At 36.3% G+C, this 21,493-nt stretch overlaps 1 protein-coding gene and 1 non-coding gene across 2 annotated transcripts in view; one reads left to right on the top strand and one right to left on the bottom strand.

Moving 5' to 3' along the window:
• AstA-R1 (allatostatin A receptor 1) overlaps positions 1 to 21,493 on the top strand; it is a 73,299-nt gene that overhangs the window by 33,162 nt on the left and 18,644 nt on the right. The gene's annotated exons all lie outside the window — the stretch shown is intronic.
• On the bottom strand, positions 2,617 to 2,688 carry TRNAP-CGG (transfer RNA proline (anticodon CGG)). Its single transcript has one exon. It is a non-coding gene; the product is annotated as a tRNA-Pro (tRNA).

Below are 21,493 nucleotides of genomic sequence, written 5' to 3'. Positions count from 1 at the left end.
TTTTGATAAATTGTTGTTGATAAGATAATGAAGAATAGGTAATCTGAATATCTGGAATAAGATTATGAAGTGGTAAGCCCTTTCAAGGTAAACAAAAAGAACATAACTCGGCTTGACAACTGTCATGTGATATTTTGGTGTTTTGGGCCTTCATTTGCGCCAGCTCGACCAGGTTTGATCTATTGTGGCAGCCCTTGTCTTTAGAGTTCACTGCTTAGTCTCGTTGAGTCTATAAATTTCCAGATTCTTTGGAGCGTGATATCTGCTATCTCATCCGGGTGCATTATGTAATCATGATTGTGTCAATAAGTGATCATGCTTCATTCATGCTATAATCAATCACTTCAAATTGTAAAAAAAACTACTGAAACCTACTTATATCATGTGGGGTTGACTCAGATTGTTGAAGTCAGGCATAAAATGTGGGTTAGAAGATTTAAATAGATAGTAGTTAGGCATCAAAAACAATTTTAAAGTCGCTATTCGGAGCATTTCGTATAATTTTATGAGGATTATGAATCCATAGAGCTCTTGATAGATTTATGAGGTTTGTTCCCATTACTCTGTCAGCGCGAAACAATGGATTACCATTACGTCATACGGTTACTACTTTAAAGCATTCAGTAAAGCAAATAGCTACACTACTAAATTTTCTGATTTATTCGCATACTTATTAGATATGTGATACCTACTAGCTTTCCGTCCGCGGCTTCGCTCGCGTGGAATTTTGTATGTCACAGAAAGACTTTATCGCGCGCGTCCCTGTTTCAAAAACCGGGATAAAAACTATCCTATGTCCTTTCCCGGGACTAAACTATCTATATGCCAAATTTCATCAAAATCGGCAAACAGACAGACAGAGTTACTTTCGCATTTATAATATTAGTATACTACATAGTATATAGATTACTTTCGAGAGCATTTCAGACCATACTTACATTTCTGTTGGCAAAATACCTCGTCATCATTTGAGTCATAGGACGACCACTCCTAAACAGCCTACTTATATTCTATTCTTTTTATTACTTTTTTTTCCCTTTTATTGCTTTTGTTGTTGCGTATGTTACTAACAACGCTAAGTGAATATTGTTACTAACACGACTATGAATAACGGTCTGATAATAAAATTCTTTAATTTTTTTATTAATTTCATAGTGATTTTACACTGTGTTTTTACATGGGAAAAGAACGCATAATTTTTTCATCGAGTAAGTACATTTAACAAAAAAAAACTTAGCATAAAACTTTACTTTAATTAAATAATAGTGGTTGATTTTTGTCCCCTAAATCAATGGCACTATTACCTCTTTATTATGTTGTAAAAATAAGTTAAGATCACAATCTAAAGTGACAGCTTTCCCAATAATGGCGACTCTACAGTGAAGAGGTCTTTCGACCTATTTTAAAAGCCTAGAAATTCTGATCATGTAAACCTGTAAAGCTTCCAATATCTTCCATCTCACTCACGTATTCAGTTCGCGATGAGACAGCCTGACTGGATTGGATAGTGGCAATCGAAACTGGAATTTAACCGGCCTGGGAAATTGAAGATTATGAGATTCGCGGGAAGTCGTGCGTTAAAAATGGGTTTTTGACGTATCCAGTTCTAAAGATGTTGTTAAGGCTTAAACAAGTGTTCAACGGGCGTCCTAACTTTTTGCAATAAGCCCCAAGTTTTACCATTCAGTCGCTATTCAAACAAATAGTTTGCTTTGCTACGTGTAGGTAAAATATAGAATAGAATAGAAGAATGCCATGCAATTTAATCTTAAGAACAAAGCGTGTTTAAGTCAAGTTAAAAATAAGTACTTGAAAATACTTAAATTTATTTTTGTTCTTAACGTATCTAACGTACTAAAAATTTAACTTTTTATTGGGTTTTCCATCAGATTTACTGCTGAACTTTTAGTTAACACACCCCATGGTGTTTTGTCTTCTTTTACCGAGTTTCTAGTACTTTTATTTGAAGTTTTTCTCAGTTCCCAGCAGACCGAAGTTTAGAATACAGATCCGTCGTACACACAGCACATCAAACTCAACATTGTGGCATCTTATGTAGTCGAAATAGGTTCTACTTTGCAACAAAAAATTAGCATTTTGAGATTTACTTACTCTCTTCCCAGTAGACCGAAGTTTTGAATACCGTACATCACGTTGACAGAGTGATTCATCGCGATTTTCAACAAAAACAAAACGAGGCCGGGAAAACGTAAAAACAGTTTTGCAAGTAATTGTGAGAGCGAGTATTTGACGAGCCCGCTGCGGTCGGTTGAATCATAGAAGCAGATTTTAAAATGTTTAAACGAAAAAAATATGCGAAAAATATGGTATGAGCTTACATTGCAATTAACCAGTCTTTTTTTTTTTTTTATCCACAACGAGGAAGCTCTTGGCCTGTATCTCACCTGATGGTAAGTGACGATCAGGCCGAAGGTGGAAGCGAGCTTCACCCGGAATCCTCAACCACGGAGGAACTGGCTATCTTACCTCTAACTGCCGGAACACAACAATGCTGTTAACATTGTTGTTATGGCGACAGACTTAGGTAAGATGGTGGTAGCTAGCCAGGCGGACTTAGAACAAGCCCTACCACCAACCAAACCGAACAGAAAAATCTGCCCCCACTGGGAATCGAACCCGGGACCTCTGCGTCCGAAGCAGGTGGTCTTACCACTAGACCACAGAGGCGGTCTATGCCCTGATGCCCTAACATAGATCAAACCTGTGAGCGAGACTGAGTGAAGAGCTCCAAGTATAAATCTTCGCTTTTTGGTTTAGTCTAAGGCCCGATTCCCATCAAGGCGAAGCAGAGCGGAGAAGTGTTTTGAATAACCAATCAGATTTCATTATTTCCACTTCTCCGCTCTCCGTTCCGCCGTCTCTGTCAAATTCTACAGGAAAATTTGACTGCATGCCCGAACTTTTTCGCTCCGCAGGACTACAATGCGCGACTCGATATAATCTTATCAATTTTAAAATATAAACTAGACTTTTAAAATGTAATTTTCACCTGAAATTCACAACTAGATTTAATTGTCACCTAAAATCGTCGATAACATTTTATCGTCACATACTTCTCGCTCCAATCTAAACACACGACTGTTGCTGAAGAGCAACCATTTTGATCGTTGAGGGAAGTGTATGTATACCCTATGATACTTTTAGAGATACGCTGTACGCCAGCATTTTTAACGTGCTTTTAGGGAGATGAATTGAGTTGGCAATATTTGATAAGGTAAGCTTGTATATCGGCCTTTATAGTGTATGGACGTCACGTTGCCATGGCACATAGTAAAAGTTACATTGTAGCACCTTCTGAAATCTGTAATTTAGATACGGTTTTACAGCAAAATTTTATAGCCAGACGTGTGACTTTCAACTACTCGTATAGTTGAAGGATTTTGAAACGTCAAATGGCAAAGATCGGAAATAGTAGGTACCCGGCATTGATGGCAGTGCCCCCCTGCAAATGACATTTTAGTGTTTTCCGACGAGGCAAAAATCGGAACCAGCTATTCGGATTTGACGGTGGCGTCCCCCTCTCAATGGACGGTTCAGTGTAGGACATCTATAGGGATGACACGTCGCCATGACACATAAAATAGTTAAATTGTAGCACGTTCTATGTAATTTAGATACAGTTTAACAGCAAAATTTTATAGTCTGACGTGTGACTGTAAACTACTCGTACTTCAATAGTTCTTTTACTTCTACATTTTTATCTTTCGCTGGCTTTCGTTCGGTTTCGGCATATTCAAAGTAGGCATTCCTCATTTTCTTGCCTAAGAAAGTTCTGGTTTTTCAGACCTTTGTCGCATTATCTATTTGTTTTTCTTTTTGCTTTGCCGAGCCATTCCATTGACTGATTAAGACATTCCTGCCGCAATTTTTTGTATAAAAGCAAAAGTCCTATTTGTAAAACCTCTTTTAACGGCTTGGTTTTTTCTCTACTAATTAAAGTAGAATGATTTGATTGTTTGTTTGTATTGAATAGGCTCCGAAATTACTGGATCGATTTGAAAACCATCAAAATCCTACATTATTGTTGATGAACATAGGCAGTACGAAGCTCGCTGGGACAGCTAGTCTTGAATAATTATTATTTACAAACATTATCGTGACATTATTCTAGTGGTTCAAATAATTTGGCAGTGTTATGAGCTGGTTTTCAACTGAAAAATAAAAGAGTTATCCAACTGTTATAAAGCTGAATTAAAGTGCTATTAACGTAACAAAGTATCATTAAAAACTACGTCTGCTATCAAACACTCAGTAGTTACACTCTAAAATAGACACAGTTAAATAAACACGCGAGTACAACGACGGCGCATTAGGTAAGGTAAACACGCCTTAAGTTCACTATAATAAGAGCGATTTTGCAGCAAATAGTTATCTTGTAGTTAGTAGATGTGCTGTCAACTCTTCCGAAAGTAGAGAAAACGTTATGTAGTTAAGAACATGAAATACATTCCAGAATAAAATCAAGCCATTTTGATGTTAATAATGAAAGTGAACAGTCTCTTTTCAGGATGCGAGTTATAACATAGAAAACTTTAGGTTTTTAAAGTTAGTATATAAGTATTAACGTAATTGTGAGTGATATAACTTCAAAGTCCTGGCTGGATTCTCTGTGAATAAACATGAATAGCACATACAGTCCAAAGTTAGCACAGACAGACAGGCGTATAAACTGTAATCCGATGTAGCGTTGACAAGCAGAAACTACGAATAGACAACCCTGGAGTCTCTAAAGCCCAGTTTTTTTTATCAAAATAACCATCTGTCGAATTTTTCCACAAATAGTGGAAATTACTGGATCTAAGCTAGAGTTATCAATAGTAATAATGGGTTTGTTTCCCCTACAAAATGAGCACCTGAACCAGATAGATGTAAGTAAAAGACAAAAGACCACCAAAACTCGTTTTCTAACAGATACGATAAATTTTAGAGCGTCATCAAGACCAAACCATACCATGGAAAAGGACATTTCGATGGGTGCCTGGAATAAAGCCGCAATAGCCATAGCAGCAGTTTTCCGATTAAGCGATTTTCGCAATCTGGGGGTCCCTATACACCTTGTGATTTTTTTTCAGAATTTTATCTTTGAAACTGGTTGATTAACCAAAAGCACTATGGATATTGAATCGTTATTCCCGGAAATTTGTTTATCAGAATAATCGTGGCATGTTCAATGTTAAAAGTTTTATTTCAAACTTCTACAAGTAATGGCCATTGCGGCTTTGTTCCCCGAAACAAACTATGTGTACCAAGTCACAATAAACATTACCTACTTGTACAATTTCTTTAAACTTTCTTAAGTAATAATACTTCATGGTGTTCTTCTATGCAATAAAAATATGTTGATTGGATTTACATTAAGCAATGCTGTGTACCTACCTGACAACTGCTGGACTGGAACACAGTAATGCTGTCAACATTATTGTTATTACGTGCTCTGTGGTTATGGCGACAGACTTAGGAAGATAAAGGGGACTTAGGAAGAGAAGAAGGAGGGATATTTGGTTTATGTTCATTAAAGCTTATTTATAATAACAATAATATGTTTCGGCATTGGAGGTAGGAAGCCATAGTTTCTCTGTAGTTGAAGTTTTTTTCTACCTTGAGCCTGATCACAGTTTCCACCAGGTGTGATAAAGGGCAAAAGCTTCCTTGCTGAGAATAAAAACATGTTCTGTTCAGTTATTGTCTCTAAATCTGTTCTACGTAATGTAAACTTAGAAGATTGCCCATATTAATTCACTTTAAGAAAGTCAAAAACATTTAGCGACTTACCACTTTAGTGGAGCGATTACAAAAATAGTGGCCTATTAAGTACATGTTTTTTTTGTATTATTATGAATGTCCAGAAAACTGCGCAGTTTTTAAAATTATTTTAGACCTATGAAAGTTCTCATTTTTTATTATTTAAACATTTAAGTTGAAATTTTGAGAATGTTCTGCTAAAAGAAGCGATTTTCGTAATCTGGGGGTCCCTATACACCTTGTGATTTTTTTTCAGAATTTTATCTTTGAAACTGGCTGATTTACCAAAAGCACTATGGATATTGAATCGTTATTCCCGGAAATTTGTTTACCAGAATAATCGTGGCATGTTCAATGTTAAAAGTTTTATTTCAAACTTCTACAAGTAACGGCCATTGCGGCTTTGTTCCCCGAAACAAACTATGTGTACCAAGTCACAATAAACATTACCTACTTGTACAATTTCTTTAATCTTTCTTAAGTAATAATACTTCATGGTGTTCTTCTATGCAATAAAAATATGTTGATTGGATTTACATTAAGCAATGCTGTGTACCTACCTGACAACTGCTGGACTGGAACACAGTAATGCTGTCAACAATATTGTTATGGCGACAGACTTAGGAAGATAAAGGGGACTTAGGAAGAGAAGAAGGAGGGATATTTGGTTTATGTTCATTAAAGCTTATTTATAATAACAATATGTTTCGGCATTGGAGGTAGGAAGCCATAGTTTCTCTGTAGTTGAAGTTTCCTTCTACCTTGAGCCTGATCACAGTTTCCACCAGGTGTGATAAAGGGCAAAAGCTTCCTTGCTGAGAATAAAAACATGTTCTGTTCAGTTATTGTCTCTAAATCTGTTCTACGTAATGTAAACTTAGAAGATTGCCCATATTAATTCACTTTAAGAAAGTCAAAAACATTTAGCGACTTACCACTTTAGTGGAGCGATTACAAAAATAGTGGCCTATTAAGTACATGTTTTTTTTGTATTATTATGAATGTCCAGAAAACTGCGCAGTTTTTAAAATTATTTTAGACCTATGAAAGTTCTCATTTTTTATTATTTAAACATTTAAGTTGAAATTTTGAGAATGTTCTGCTAAAAGCATTTTTTTTATGTTTCTAGCAAAAATTTTGAATCTTGCATCAAAGATAGGAAGGTGAATATTTTTTTCAAACATTTGCAATTAATAGCGATATTGTCAAAATAAAGAAATCTGAGATAAGTCAACCCGAAATAAAGATAAGTTTTTTTAAAGCCTACTAGGTCATGAAATTGAAAAAAAGTTACAAAATTATTGATAACTTCTAAACTACGAAAAAGCCGCGGGCAAAAGCGTGTAATATTATAATATTATCATTATGTACTAATGAATTCCACTACTTTATATAAAGATATTAACGAAACACTCTAGATATTCAACTTTGTACTCATTTCGATACGGACCATATGAACATATAATGTACACAGCATTCACCAGTACATTTTCCAAGTCGATCATTAAATTCAAGCAAACCGCTATTACTGTATTCGCCATACATCCTTCAGATCAGCGCACAACGCTGCAATGCACTATTGCTGTATGATTACTTTTGCACTTTTTACCGGAATAAAACCACAATGGACTCTTACGGAACCGACTTTCAAAGTATGAAGCGGCAATATGTATTTCTACCTTTTTTAAGGTATATTCTAAGCACTATAACCTTATGCACATTATATGTTACTCCAGAAAAAATAACGCATCTTTTGATATACAAACCATTTGGATACGCCTCGTAGTTTAGTTATTATTCAAAAATTTCACTAAATCTCTTCTCCTGTAAAATTGTGTTTTGTCGATTGCGGCTTTATTCCAGGCACCCATCGATTTGTTTCCTGTATAGTCCTACAGTCACAAAAATCTTGAAAAATGCTTGAGTTTTATTGCTTAATTTGATTGCAAACTCAAGGCTGTTTAAGACTACACATACTTTCCTAGTTTGTAATTCAAACTTCGCGTTCTTAATGGCGTAAGTCGTCCAAAAGTAATTTAAACCTAATAAAACAAGTGCCTAGAGATAAAATGTGCTAGGTACTTTACTAGTCTAGCTCTAAGAGCGGTCCCAGGCGGCAAATGTGTTTCTTCTAACTAATAGCGCTATAAAAGTGCTTCAGACGCTACATTATGAGCACAAATTATTCTGAGCGACTGAGGACCGACAAACTCAGCGAAACGTCTCCACAAGGTGGACAGATGACTTTTATAAATTGCGGGATCGCGCTGAATGCAGGCCGCTTTCAAAAGTGTTTAGCAGTGGACGTCGTTTCGCTGAGGTGATGATCCCACCAAAAATATATTCATGTAAAATGTTACCAAGACAAGACTAATTTCACAAACTCTACACCTTCGTCAAAATATGTAGCTGTAAAAAACGTGTAACGTTTCTCTTTTTTTTTTTACAGCCAGTGCTTCGAGATTTGAAAACAGATTCAGTTAAAAGAGAACCTATTCTCGTAGATACTAGAAGCATTTAAACTCAAGTCGTAAACTGCTTTACAAAACGGTTTCCTGGCAACTACGAAGTACCTACAGCCGTATCGTATTTTCAGATCTACGATGCATTTTCTCACCAAAGCACCCCAAAGGCTCAACGTAAGATGCTACAATGGCATGGGCGACAAGGATCAGATATGCGACAATACGAAAACTGACAAAAAGAAGGGAAGTAGGTAACCCTTCAGGTTTCAACTATGATCTAGGACTATTATTTCGAGATGACAGAGGTCGCGTCAACAACAAAATACGTCGTACGTGGGTAGATAATGATACGAGTAAAAACATTTTGTTTTAAAAATCTAACAGTTTTATCGTGCGTAACCCCGCAAATAACCGGTCCTATTTGAAATAAAAACGCCATTCCACAACCGCCGCGGGCGCGGCTGAAAATCGCGCCATGAGTTCTTAGCCTAACACTAAAGAATATACGTACCTACATCTCCAGTCGGTGAATGACCTGCAAGCTCGTTAGCAGTATCGAACCCGCTGTAGCTGTTTAACGCCGTCCAGAGCGACCGCGGTTCAATTTCCGCCCGAGCCATGCCCCCGGGACGCGCGGATTGTCCATCAGGCTGAGCGGACAAAGTGGTCCAGTGGAGATTGAAAAAGTGAGTTTATTGATAAGGCGTGGATATTATTAAGATAATATAATGAAGGCTATTTATAGGAAACTGCATTATAGAGGCATTTATTATCCTGACAAAATCTGCAATCTACAAGTGATTTAAAAGTGTTTGCTACGCAGTCGATCCATCATGAAATAAAGTTTGTCTAAATTCGTCACATTCCAGACATGTTTTGTGACATATTGAGGCGTCAAGATTTGATGAATTTCGTTTGTTTGTTCGTTTCAGCCGAAAGACGTCCACTGCTGGACAAAGGCCTCCCCAAGGATTTCCACAAAGACCGGTCCTGCGCCGCTCGCCTCCAGGCACCTTGATGAAATTACTTTCAACTAATGAAATATATTATGAAATTATGAGAAATTGACGTTGAAGCAACCATTATTATACGAATTCTTAGATTTTCTTCTTACGCTTTGATATACCTACAAATAGTTCATTTTTTAAAGTTTGGTAAAATTCTTGTCATGTAATGTAATATACAAGTCTGTAATATATTTTGTGTGAATCCAAAAGAAAATTAAAGTATTTGTAAATAAAGTTTAAAAAAAACCGAGACCATTTTACGTCTAGTAAAAACTTGTTTCCACTACAGTCTTGAATTATGGCCGCTCAGGATGCATACGACGGCTGAAATAAATCAACAAAACCCTCTAAAAAGTTATTTATACCCACACTTTGCTGGCTCAGCTGTGCAGTGTGGCCACAGGACAAACTGAACCTAATATTATTATTATGTGATCTGAGCAACAATAAAATCAACTTTTTCCACGTTAGCCGAACGGTGAAGGGCTCAGACTAGCCGACTCGACATCCGAGGAACGCGGGTTCGAACCCCATCTATTTTGGGGAATCCACTCGTAACACAAGCTTATTTACTTAGGCTGAGTTGCACCACCTAACTTTGACCGTAACTATGACGATAACCGGTGTTTTTGTATGGATTTTGACAGATTTTTGACGTTTGTCACAGTTAAAGTAAGATGGTGCAAACCCAGCCTTAGTACGAGGGGTTAACGGGACTATTAGTGGGCAGCGTGTAGGTCCTTTAAGCGATCATCTGCATCACAAGAAAAGATACATACTGATACATTAAAGGATGTATCAGCATCCTTGCGTGTACTTTAAGAGCTATTATTGATTTCCAATGTATTGCGGCTACACACGGTCACCTCCTTGGTACACGACCCTGGCCGTTAAGAAAAATCTTGTTCTTTTTCGACGACTAATTTCGCGCATTTTTTGTTTTTCTCCTCGCTCATGAATGTCAAAATAATTTTACACGGCCCGTAAATAAGTATTTGTAAACAATTTTCACGTTTTTTATAGCATAAATCGCCTACTGCCTCAAAAAATTAAGTTTCTATTAATGGCAAGGGTCTCGGTAGTCAAACTAAGAAACCTCGAAGCACATCACGCAACATTTCGGCAGTTCATCACGTCACTACACGATGTATGTTAAGAGTGTTCTCTCGATTTGTAAAAAAAATCAACAAAAATGTAGTACCAAGGTCGTACAATTATTGTTACGTGTTCATTAAAAAATTCATAAAATTCATTTATTTTTGCAAATAGGCTTTTAAAAAGCACTTTTACACGTCCCAATATTAACCCTACCACTGCTTCGGGACAATAAATGGGCCAGTGCTGAGAAGAAGCAGCGCAAGAAACTCAGTCACTATAGGGATGTTTCCTGGGTCAAAAAGCAAGAGTTTTAATTAGTCCGTCAGTTAACTTATCAAAAAATACTCTACACGTATTTTTCACTTTTTCAAACTAATGAAAATTTAAAGAGATAAAGCGCGCCAAAGTTCATAAGAAGAGGCCCGTGACGTCAATGCTTGTATAAAAGTGCAGCACGTTGTGACGTCGTGCGGAACTTCAACGCACCATAACTATGTAATTATTTGTTAGATTGACAAATAAAAATATATGTGTCCAATATTTTTTGATATTAAACATGACGGACTAAAAAAATTTTTTTAGGAAACTAGCCTATTGTCAGCCTCCTTTTCAAGGGTTTATTTCAAGGGTTTATAATAGGACCACTTGGGGATTGATGGGTTCATGATAATGAGTGCTACTTGCAATCAAAAGGCGGGTCCAGACGGGTGTGATGTGTAATGTAATCTACCGTGTAATGTAACACGAATTCTACGTGTGGACGGCACTACGAGCATTACATGTAACACTCGCGCCGCGCTCGGGCTGTCGGTTTTTTGCGCGAACACAAAGGCTATTGAAATGGATTCACGTTTACAATTCGCTTTGAGTTCATGTGCCGTTCAGACTGGTGACGCCCTGTCGCGACCTGCGTGCCCAAACAACTGCACGCGGGAAAAAAAGAAGGCTACTGACAACGCCACTCTTGTGGCGGAGTTTTGAGCTGACACTGTGTAGGTTTGTTGTTGACACGACAAGAAGAAGACTGTTGACGCAAAATTACACGTAGGTAATATATACTTCTATCTTCTTATCTATATAAAAGGAGAAACTGACTGACTGACTGACAGATCAACGCACAGCCTAAACGGCTAAACGTAGGCACTTGAAATTTAGAAGGGATGTAGCTTAGGTACCGTAGAGGTGCACTAAGAAAGGAATTCCCGAAATCCCACGGGAACGGGAATTAGCAGGAAAATCCTTTTGTATGAAAAATCTAAACCGCTTAAGTTAGACGCTTGAAATTTGGTATGCAGGTACCTTAGTTAACTTAAAGCTTAGGTACAACAGGATATCGCAAAATTCCCACGGGAACTGGAGTTAACGGGAAAAAACATTTGTATGAAGAAATCTAAACCGCTTAAGGTAGATGAAGGGGGTAAAACAGTATCCACGCGTACAAAGTCGCGGGCGGCCGCTAGTAATATTATAAATGCGAAAGTAACTCTGTCTGTCTGTCTGTCTTGCTTTCACGCCTAAACCACTTGACCAATTTTGATTAAATTTGGCATAGAGATAGTTGAGTCCCGGGAAAGGATATAGGATAGTTTTTATCCCGGTTTTTGAAACAGGGACGCGCGCGATAAAGTTTTTCTGTGACAGACAAGATTCCACGCGGGCGAAGCCGCGGGCGGAAAGCTAGTCATAAATATGAGAAAAGCCAAGCCTTTTATTTCAGTTTGATTAAAAACCCGCACAAATGACCACATTTGACCAAATAACATCGCTCAGTGCCTCAGTGGTCGTGATACCGGATTATGATTCGAGTCACGCCACGCACAGACAATCTCCATCAATCCACAGCCACGCGTAAGGGACGTGAAAACCGACGGCACTCGGAACCCGCGTGACCGTACTGATTCATTGTCATCATTTGATTACCTCCGCCAACGCCTTGAGCCAAATAATATATTGCGTGTACCTACGTTTTAGAAGTAGGTATACTACATTCTAAACCTTTGTGATCAAATAGAATAGAATAGAATAATTTTTATTTGAAAGAAAGACATACAAGCAGGAAAAACATAGATACACAATGAAGGAGATACACAAATTAATGTACAGATAGCTGCTTGAGCCCCTCTGACAAAAAGGCACCCGCTCAGCATACATCAAGACCGCGCCAGGGCTTGTCTCGAAACTGATTTTCAGCGGGGGCCCTCTGTTGTCAGCAGGGGGGCGCAATGTACAGGAAAAGAAGAAGAAAAACAGGGCAATCATACAAGAGTAAACAAACAAAAAACACCATAACAATTAAATTTACATTGAAATTCAATTCCATTAAAATTAGATTTTAATTATTCAATTACATAACCAAAACATTTATTTAAAATTAAAATTATTGACTTTTAAACATTCATATTAAAAATTAATGATTACCTAATTAACTCAAAACACATTTCAATATAATGAAAATTAAAATAAGAATTAAAATAATAATAAAAAAAAAATAAAAATTACAATAATTAAATTAAAAAACACCATTATTTACATGTGGCCATAACCATAAAGTCACAAGTTAGTTATGCAATGTCAATGCCAGAAAAAAGATTGAAAGAGTAAGAAAAAAAGAACTGTCAGTAGATCGACATGTGCGCGACCTGTGAGAAATTGCCACGTAGATAAATTATTAAATGTGAGCAGATTTATGAATTTTGCTTGAGAAATGAGTGCCAAATATTAAAACTATATTAGGAGCAATCCGATCCGCAGCACTACAATCGTAATACGTAACAGAAGGTGAGTGCCTAACAACAAATCAGTTCTTCTTTTTCTAAAATATACAGGGTGGAAACGATAAGACAAGTGATCTCACTCGCTTATTTCTAAACTATACAAGATATCGAAAACCTAATTATTGATCCGCTCTTCCAAACGGTATCAATAAATAGGTTATAGAATGAGGGCTATCGTTTTAGCGCTCACCAGTTAGCGCCACTGTAGAGTAAGGTCCTGTCACTTGCTAGCAGCGAAGACAGTGGCGCCAACTTGTGGGCGCTAAAGTGGTAGGAGGACTATCGTATTTGCACTCATCAAGATGGCGCCACTGTAGAGTAAGGTCCTGTCAATCGCCAGGGGTGCCAACTGTTAAGTATAACTTAACTGGATATATCCGAAAATTCAATAATTCCACCTCTCTATCTTTGCTCTTCACCAATAGAAAACAGCTTCTTAAAGCGCTTTAAGCGAATAAATCTAAAAATAGAGCGTTCAACCTCTAGGTTAGGTTTAGTCGTGGAAAAATCACCACCAGCATATTTCAAACTCGCTTCGCTTCCTATCTCCGCGATTTTTAAAATTCCCCTATTACTCTTGCAAGAGAAACTAAACCGGGAAAATGGATATTAGAGATAGTGTTGCCAGTAAATCATCGACACTATCTACAGTTCTATAGTCTGGTCCGTGAGCACGTAGAATTTTGTCCAATGACCCCTAGTTACCTATCCTTATCCCTCGCGCGTAATTATGTTGCTATCGCGCTCGCACACTCACTGCGGGTGCCAGTCGCACAGTCGCGACAGCAATAAAATTACGCGCGAGCGATAAAGATGGGTAGCTAGGGGTCATTGGATAAAATTCTACGTGCTCACGGACCGGGCTTTAATTCAAAAGATGAAAACCGATAACGGCAGGATAATTTTAACATAGGATTAAATGCAAAGAATTTTGTTGAAATTCTATAAAAATAATTAAAAACATAGGAATGGACGTTCACTTTATATGAATTCAGATCACAATCGGAAATTCAATATCCCCGGTTGGTTTCAGAGCCCATCGGATAAATCGGGTTTCATTTAAAAGTCCAGTTATTTTTTAATTAAATTGACAAGGTTTGTGTTTGGGAATCGATACAAATTCACACAGATATGGATGTGTTTCTATTTAACTATGTATACTTTTGCAAGTGTCAATAAAAAATGAAATTTGTGATAACTAGATTCAATTTTGATAACATTTCAGCGAAGTAAAGTGATTTTGAAATAAAAAAACTGTCACGAGCAGTCTGAAGAGGCAGTGCTTGTAGACAATCGATTCATCAGTTAGCGCAGAAGCCCAGCTCGTAATAGTTTGTCGATATCTTATCGTTACTAGCAACACTAGCTAAATATTTTATCATGGTTAGACGTGACACTAAATTCGTTAAAGGCGACTTCGGCTCGTCGGGATCTGATTACTTTCAAAATTTAACAATCCTGAAATTCAATTCTGTTGTTTATTTTAGATTTCACTCGTTATCGAGGAGATTTGAGTGCTTACTGAAATTAAGAACAAAGCAGTGTTTGAAAATTGAAAGTAAAATATAGAGTTTCGTAAAATATTTTGCCGAATAATGATTTTTTTTTATGACAAACTTATCATTCTAAGATAATCTAATGTTCATTTTGTAAAGTTTGACTTTAAGAGTAATAACAACATAATTTGGTGAGTTTGTTGAATACTAAAACATCAAGCTAAATTCCATCGTATTTTATGTAATAAAAATCAGTACCTATCTTTTGTTTGTATACTTCAACTAGCTTTTGCCCGTGGTTACACCCGCGTGAAATTTAGTTTGTCACAGATCGTCACCCATAATAAATTATAGCCTAATTTTATTATGGGTTATAAACAATAATACTGTTAAGTTTCATAAAAATCCATTCAGTCGTTTTTGCGTGAAAGAGTAACAAACATGTTCACATCCATACAAACTTTCGCATTTATAATATTAGTAGGATGATAATAAAAAGGTTTAGTAACAACACTGAATTTCTAAACAAAGGATCTTAAAAACAATGGACAAACGTTATAAAAAATTTCTCCGAATTGATTCTTTATCGGGAATTTTCGTTGTTTTCAAAACATATTATTGTAAGCCTTAATGGATGTTTATTTCGGTGATAATGAAGAAAAATATAAGAAAGAAACATCAAAGCGAGAGAGCGTAAACCAATTTCGTGTTGGAAATCCAGCTAATCTCAATTTGTTGCTTTCGGATCACGAAATACGCGTAACGGGGAGGCCACACCGATGAAAATATACAGGGTGAGCATAAACAACCCAACTCGATACAGGGTGGCTTTTTACGCCGGCTAAAATAGCACAGTTACTCTGCTAAAGACTATGGCTGAGTTGCACCACCTAACTTTGACCGTAACTTTGACGATACCCGGTGTTTTTTGTATTGAAGATTTTTGACGTTTGTCAAAGTTAAAGTAAGATGGTGCAACCCAGCCTATTTGTTGCACAAGGTTGACAGACGACCAGGCGCCGCTATCACTGGCCAATCTGGAAATCATTAGGGAAGACATATGTTCAGCAATTGACGTCCTGTGGCTGGTCCATGGTGATGATGAAAGGTTGTGACATGACAATAATAATTCGTTGTAATAGGTACGATTTTGCAACGATAAAATAAAGGCCGCTACATGCAACATGGAAAGCGTTGGATAAGGCCTATGTTCAGCAGTGGACGTCCTATGGCTGAGATGATGATGAAATAAAGTTGGTTTTTCTGTGTAACATCTGTATATACCGTGTTTTAAGCAAATAAATGTATTCTTATTCTTATTCTTAATATATTGTACAAGTTCAGGTGAGATACAGGCCAAGAGCTTCCTCGCTGTGGATAAAAAAAAGTAGGTAAACGAAGCTGTTGACGCGTTCGCTTCATATTTTTATGAAATTACTAGCTGACCCGGCGAACTTTGTTCCGCCTTAATGGCAATAAATAAGCAGACTTTTTTTTTAATTTTGAACGGGATAAAAAGTATCCTATGTTCTCCTGGCTCTAAACTACCTCCCTGACAATTTTCAGCTAAATCGGTTCAGCCGTTCTTGAGTTATAAGTGGAGTAACTAACACGACTTTCTTTTATTATATAGATTTTGCCTCTGGCAATTATTGCAAAAAAAGTTATACCTATAGTACTATTTTGAACTGGACTAACTTATTTCAATATCTACAAATGTTTTTATACTTTTGTAGAAGCTTAAATGTACCTAAGCAGGATCTTCTTAACCTATACGGTAAACCATACACATATCTCATTATAATAAATACAGACATAGGGTAAACCGTATAGCTATTGCCCACTTAAAGATTTCAAACACATTGAGATGAAAAATTAAAGAAAGTATTTTAATTATCGACCATTTATGACTTTTTTCTTATAACTCAATAAACTATTAAACAGAATATTAACAGTTTTTAGTTAAAACTTATGTTACTTAGAAAATATTGAAATAAATTTAATATCCTCCAAAAAGTACAGTCATTGCCCATTACTTACACTAATTGCCCACATCAAAGCACAGTAATTGCCCAGTATCTTACAACAAAATAATCAATTTTAAAATGACAAAATAGGCTTTAAATAAACAAAACAAAACATTAAACTTAAATTCTAGTAGTACAGTCTTCAAAATTTCAAAATAAATTGCGTTTGGCCTTATTAACATATTATCAAATATTTCTTGAGCTGATGTTGATGAGTCAGAATCGGTAGAGACAGAATCATTTACTTCAAAACGCAAAAATTTGAATTTTATATGAAAATTTTATATGTATTTATTTTTTTATCTTCTTTGATATCGGTTCTAGTGGTTGCTCAGAATGTTCAATTAGCAGTTGGTTATTCTTCCCTAAAGTTGTATCTATTTCCTTACCATTTAACATTTTCACTAGTAGATTTAACGTAGGATTTTAATTTTTTGTATTTGCGTTTGAATTTTTATCAATTTTTTCAAGTCAAACCATATTTTTCAGCAATTTATCTTGTAGATAAATTGTTGGATACATCTTGTACAGCTTCGATCGCTTTTTGCAAATTTTCCATGCTATATTGAACTTTTGGAGTCTTTGGCATACTGAAAATGAAACATTAAAAGCCATTTCAATATTTATGCCTGTAAATTGCAAAACAAGTCTAACAATGAGCAACTTAAACACTCCTACTGCATGGTGGCAACAATCTAATAATAATTGCCCTGGGCAATAACTATACATTAACATATGGCAATTACTGAAATGATGGTGGGCAATAACTAAAAATATACAGATTTACGTGCAGTGATTACCCACCGTTAAAATGACCGTTAGAAATCAAATTTTATCAGTTATTTTCATTGATAATGGAGAAAACACTTATAATTTTATCATGACTATACACCATTAGTTGAATATTAAATAACTTGCAAAAAAAATTTAACCTCTACGAAAGTAATTCCTTAGTAAAATTGTTAAAGTCTTTACCTGTTTGAGTAACATTTTCACCCGTCTTGACAAAATCCGCCATAACTGTTTTTTTTTAGTGTTTCCTATTGTAAATTTTAAATCTACTGTACATTGATCTCGGAGCCATCTACTTAGTAAATTCAAATCTAACTAGAGTGATTCAAAGTCAGCACCTGACAATATTATTCTTAAAGCGGGCAATCACTACCAGTGGGTAATCACTCTCTGGTTTACCCTACATTTATTTCTGACAGAGTAACCTTCATTATAATTAACGAATAATACCTACCAAAATCAAATTAAACGTCGAAATTCAATTATTTTAATTAAAGTTTTTGTGTGACTTCATTACAGCGAACAGTCGGTTGTTTTGCTTATTTTATTAAGTTGTATTGTGTGTAATCGCGTCCAAAGCTCAGAGCTCGTTGGCTTAAAGCTCAAGTTTGCTGAAAGCTTTGCTTTTGTGAGACTCGGTTGTGTAAACAATGGTTTTGTGAGCTATCTTGCTATGTAATCTGTAGCTGCATATTTCACTAGGATCTTATTATTAAAGACGTAGAATTGAGCAAGTAAAGTTTGCAACATTGAACAAGTTTCTCGACTTGATTTTGAATTGCTTTTGTTTGTTGTAATTAATGTACAATGAATATCTGAATCTTAACTAATATGTAAAATAAACTATCTGTCTTTTAGGTTGTTTTAAGTGTGCAAGTAATTTTTACAATTATCTATAGATCAATTTAAAAGTTTATTGCTTTAATATCAAAGCACATGTAAACACTTTCTGAGAGACACTACTTTAATCAACGCAAGTGGAGTCACGAGCTTAAACTAGTCCGTAAATAACAACGCATCTCGGTAGTGTTTTCGCAGATTAAAGGATAGTACACACCTAGAGCATTCGCATTATACTTCGGCTTGCGAACGCTTATCGTGGTGAGAACATATTCGAACAAAGTATTCTTTCAAGATAGCGCTCTTTCTAGCTCTGTTTCAAGCGAATGGTTAACTCGGAAAATGTTATTTTATTTTTTTATAACATTGAGAATGTTTGTACTCAAGTATGCATCGCGAGTAAGAGTTTGTGGAAAAAACGCTGTATGATTTCAAAAATAAAAATTCGAGCTTATGAATTTTAGATAAGAGTATGAATTCGCCCCTCGAAAATTAACATTTCAGTCCAACTTGATAAATTCGCACCACTCCAAACTAAAGGGCGAAAAGCCCCATTCATTAATTAGTAACTTGACGATTCGCATCTCGGTCTGAAACACTCTGAAATACAAATCTAAAAACCCAATTCGTTTGCCTTCCCTCCTTGTGAGCACCACCCTGAACACCTAACCCGATTCTTAAATAATTTAACAGCTATAAATAATCTTACCTCATCATCATCATCATCATTTCAGTCATAGGACGTCTATTGCTGGACATAGGCCTCCCCCAATGCTCCCCCAATGCAATTCCATTTTGATCGATTGGTAGCGGTCTGCATCCAGCGCTTCCTTGCTACCTTTATGATGTCGTCGGTCCAACTTGTGGGTAGACGTCCCACGCTGCGTTTTCCGGTACGCGGTTTTTTACCTACTACTATTTTTTTAATGTAATTATGTAAATTGTAATGTTGGATATATTTTATTGATTTATTTAATTTTAAATTTGAATGTAAACTAACCTTAACTAATATGATCCCAATGTGATTGAAATAAATAATTATTTAATTTATTTAATTTAATTTAATTTAATTAATTTAATTTAATTATTAAATATTTGTACCATGATTCTTTGAGCACTACGGTAAAAATTCTAATTTCTTTTTCCTCCATGTGAGTACCGCGCCTAGCACCTCACCCGATTCTCAATTTCATTTGGTGGATTGCATTTTTATTACGTCGCGCGCCGCGGCCCGTTTGATCGTTCAACTCATTCTTTCGCCATTAACCTAACTGCTTCAAAGCAAAAGAGTTATTTCGCACTCTTTGATACGTGTGTATCCAATATTGGAAATGCTCTTAAACGTTTCGCCATTATAGGCTATCCAATAAGGTTGATGGTCCCGTGATAAGCCACTCGTCTGGGTTCTGGCGATTCTCCTTCTGGCAAAGATTAGAGCCAACTCAGACGCATGACGTCATGGATTTCAGTCAGGTTGAGATCTATCGGCATACGCTATTAAAACAATAATGTGAAGTTTTATTCTAATATCAGATCAAATTTTGTTTCAAAGCGCGCTTTGTTATTTAAAACTATTAAAATATTTTAAAGGCACGTGATAGTAAAATAACAGCAACCGATAAGCTATGATTTATAGTTTGTTAACTATTCCACACTAAAATAAATTGCTACTATTATCACATTTACTTTCATGTTTTTATAATCTAAATAAATAACAAAATGTCTCACATGATTTATGATTTTAGGCCATTAAAATAAATTGATTTAAAACCAGCTCCAATATATTTGTATCACAATTTACGTAACTGCCAACCTAAACTTACTACTGTGGATAGCTAATCTTTCTATTTGATTGTACTACAACGTTTTTTCCGACGCTGGAACACGTAGGTTTTGCTTTTTGATAGTTTTGTACCAGGTCGATTCGAAGTATTGAGGCCTGAAATGGATTGAGTCTACGTTCAATCCAAACCTGTCAGTCTGCTCAGGTCGTGATGGATAGGAAAGGTGACGTTTAACAGATTGAACCTTACTACAAGGGATCAAGATTATCAAACACACCTATATTTTTATAGTTTACTTTGAGAGCAAACATATAGAAGTAGGAAATAAATTGGTAAGATCTTATTTTAGATTTTAAACTTTCGCGTTCCATTTCCATGTCTGCTTGTGACCACGGCTGCAGCATCGCAGCCGAAACGTCAAGCCGTGAGTGCATAATGTAACTCATTAATAAACGTCGCGTTAAGACCCGTGTCTTACTATTTTAGATCTTATTTAGATAAAAACAATATCTTTACTTAGCACGTCGTCACGTTTTTATTTATAGAGCTATTAATTCACGTTTTGTACTTGAATCGGTCATTTTAGGCATCCAGAAATACTTATTAGGCCAGTAGAATTAAACACAAAAATTGATTATATCGGTAATTATTCCTACAAATGAATTTTTTGCTTTGATGGCTTCATTGGTTGACCATTAAGACCCTCCTAAGTTTTCGACTTCGAAGGAGTTGTGCTTAAGTGGTGGGGGCCCCCGAAAGGGGCGTTTTTTCGGTTTTCCGGTTATACCGCGTAAAGGACTTACCCTATCGAAAAGTGGTCTTCATGACGGTTAAAGGGCACTTAATCCTGCATTGAATAAGACCAAATTCATATGTTTTGGACAAACCGTTCTCGCGCTAAAGTTCGGCAAAGTAGAAAATATACGTATAATTAATGACCCTCTCCACGTCCAATGGCTTGTTACCCACATGCTTCCAAGCCTTGTAAAGGGTCGCCTTAACCAGTGTAACCCTAACAAGGCTCACGAGTTTGATTCGCTTATCCTTGTTCGTCCCAGCCGTTCCTTAACTGCGGTTGCTGCACCTCTTCCTGGCACTCACCTGAACGACTCTGTGTTACCTACTGTGGCTGCCCCTCTTCCTTGTATCCTCCTGCATGACTACGTTGCCTAGCCGTATGCCTGGTCTAAGGTTCGACGCCAAAAATCAACAACAACAAGTTCATATTAAAACGCTGAAGAGTTTTTTGTTTGTTTGTTTGAACGCGCTAATCTTAAGAATTACTAGTTTGATTGAAATCATTATTTTTGTGTTGAATAGCTCATACATTGAGGAAGGCTATAGGATATATACAATCACTCTACGACTAATAGAGGCGAAGCAGTAAAGAAAAATGTTGCAAGCACGGGAAATAGTATTTAAACTATTTTCACTCGTACGAAGTTGA

This window comes from Ostrinia furnacalis, unplaced genomic scaffold (assembly GCF_004193835.3).
Source record: "Ostrinia furnacalis isolate ACB-3 unplaced genomic scaffold, ASM419383v2 OfSCF6522, whole genome shotgun sequence".
NCBI lineage: Eukaryota > Metazoa > Arthropoda > Insecta > Lepidoptera > Crambidae > Ostrinia > Ostrinia furnacalis.
This window is presented reverse-complemented; position numbering and strand designations above follow the sequence as displayed.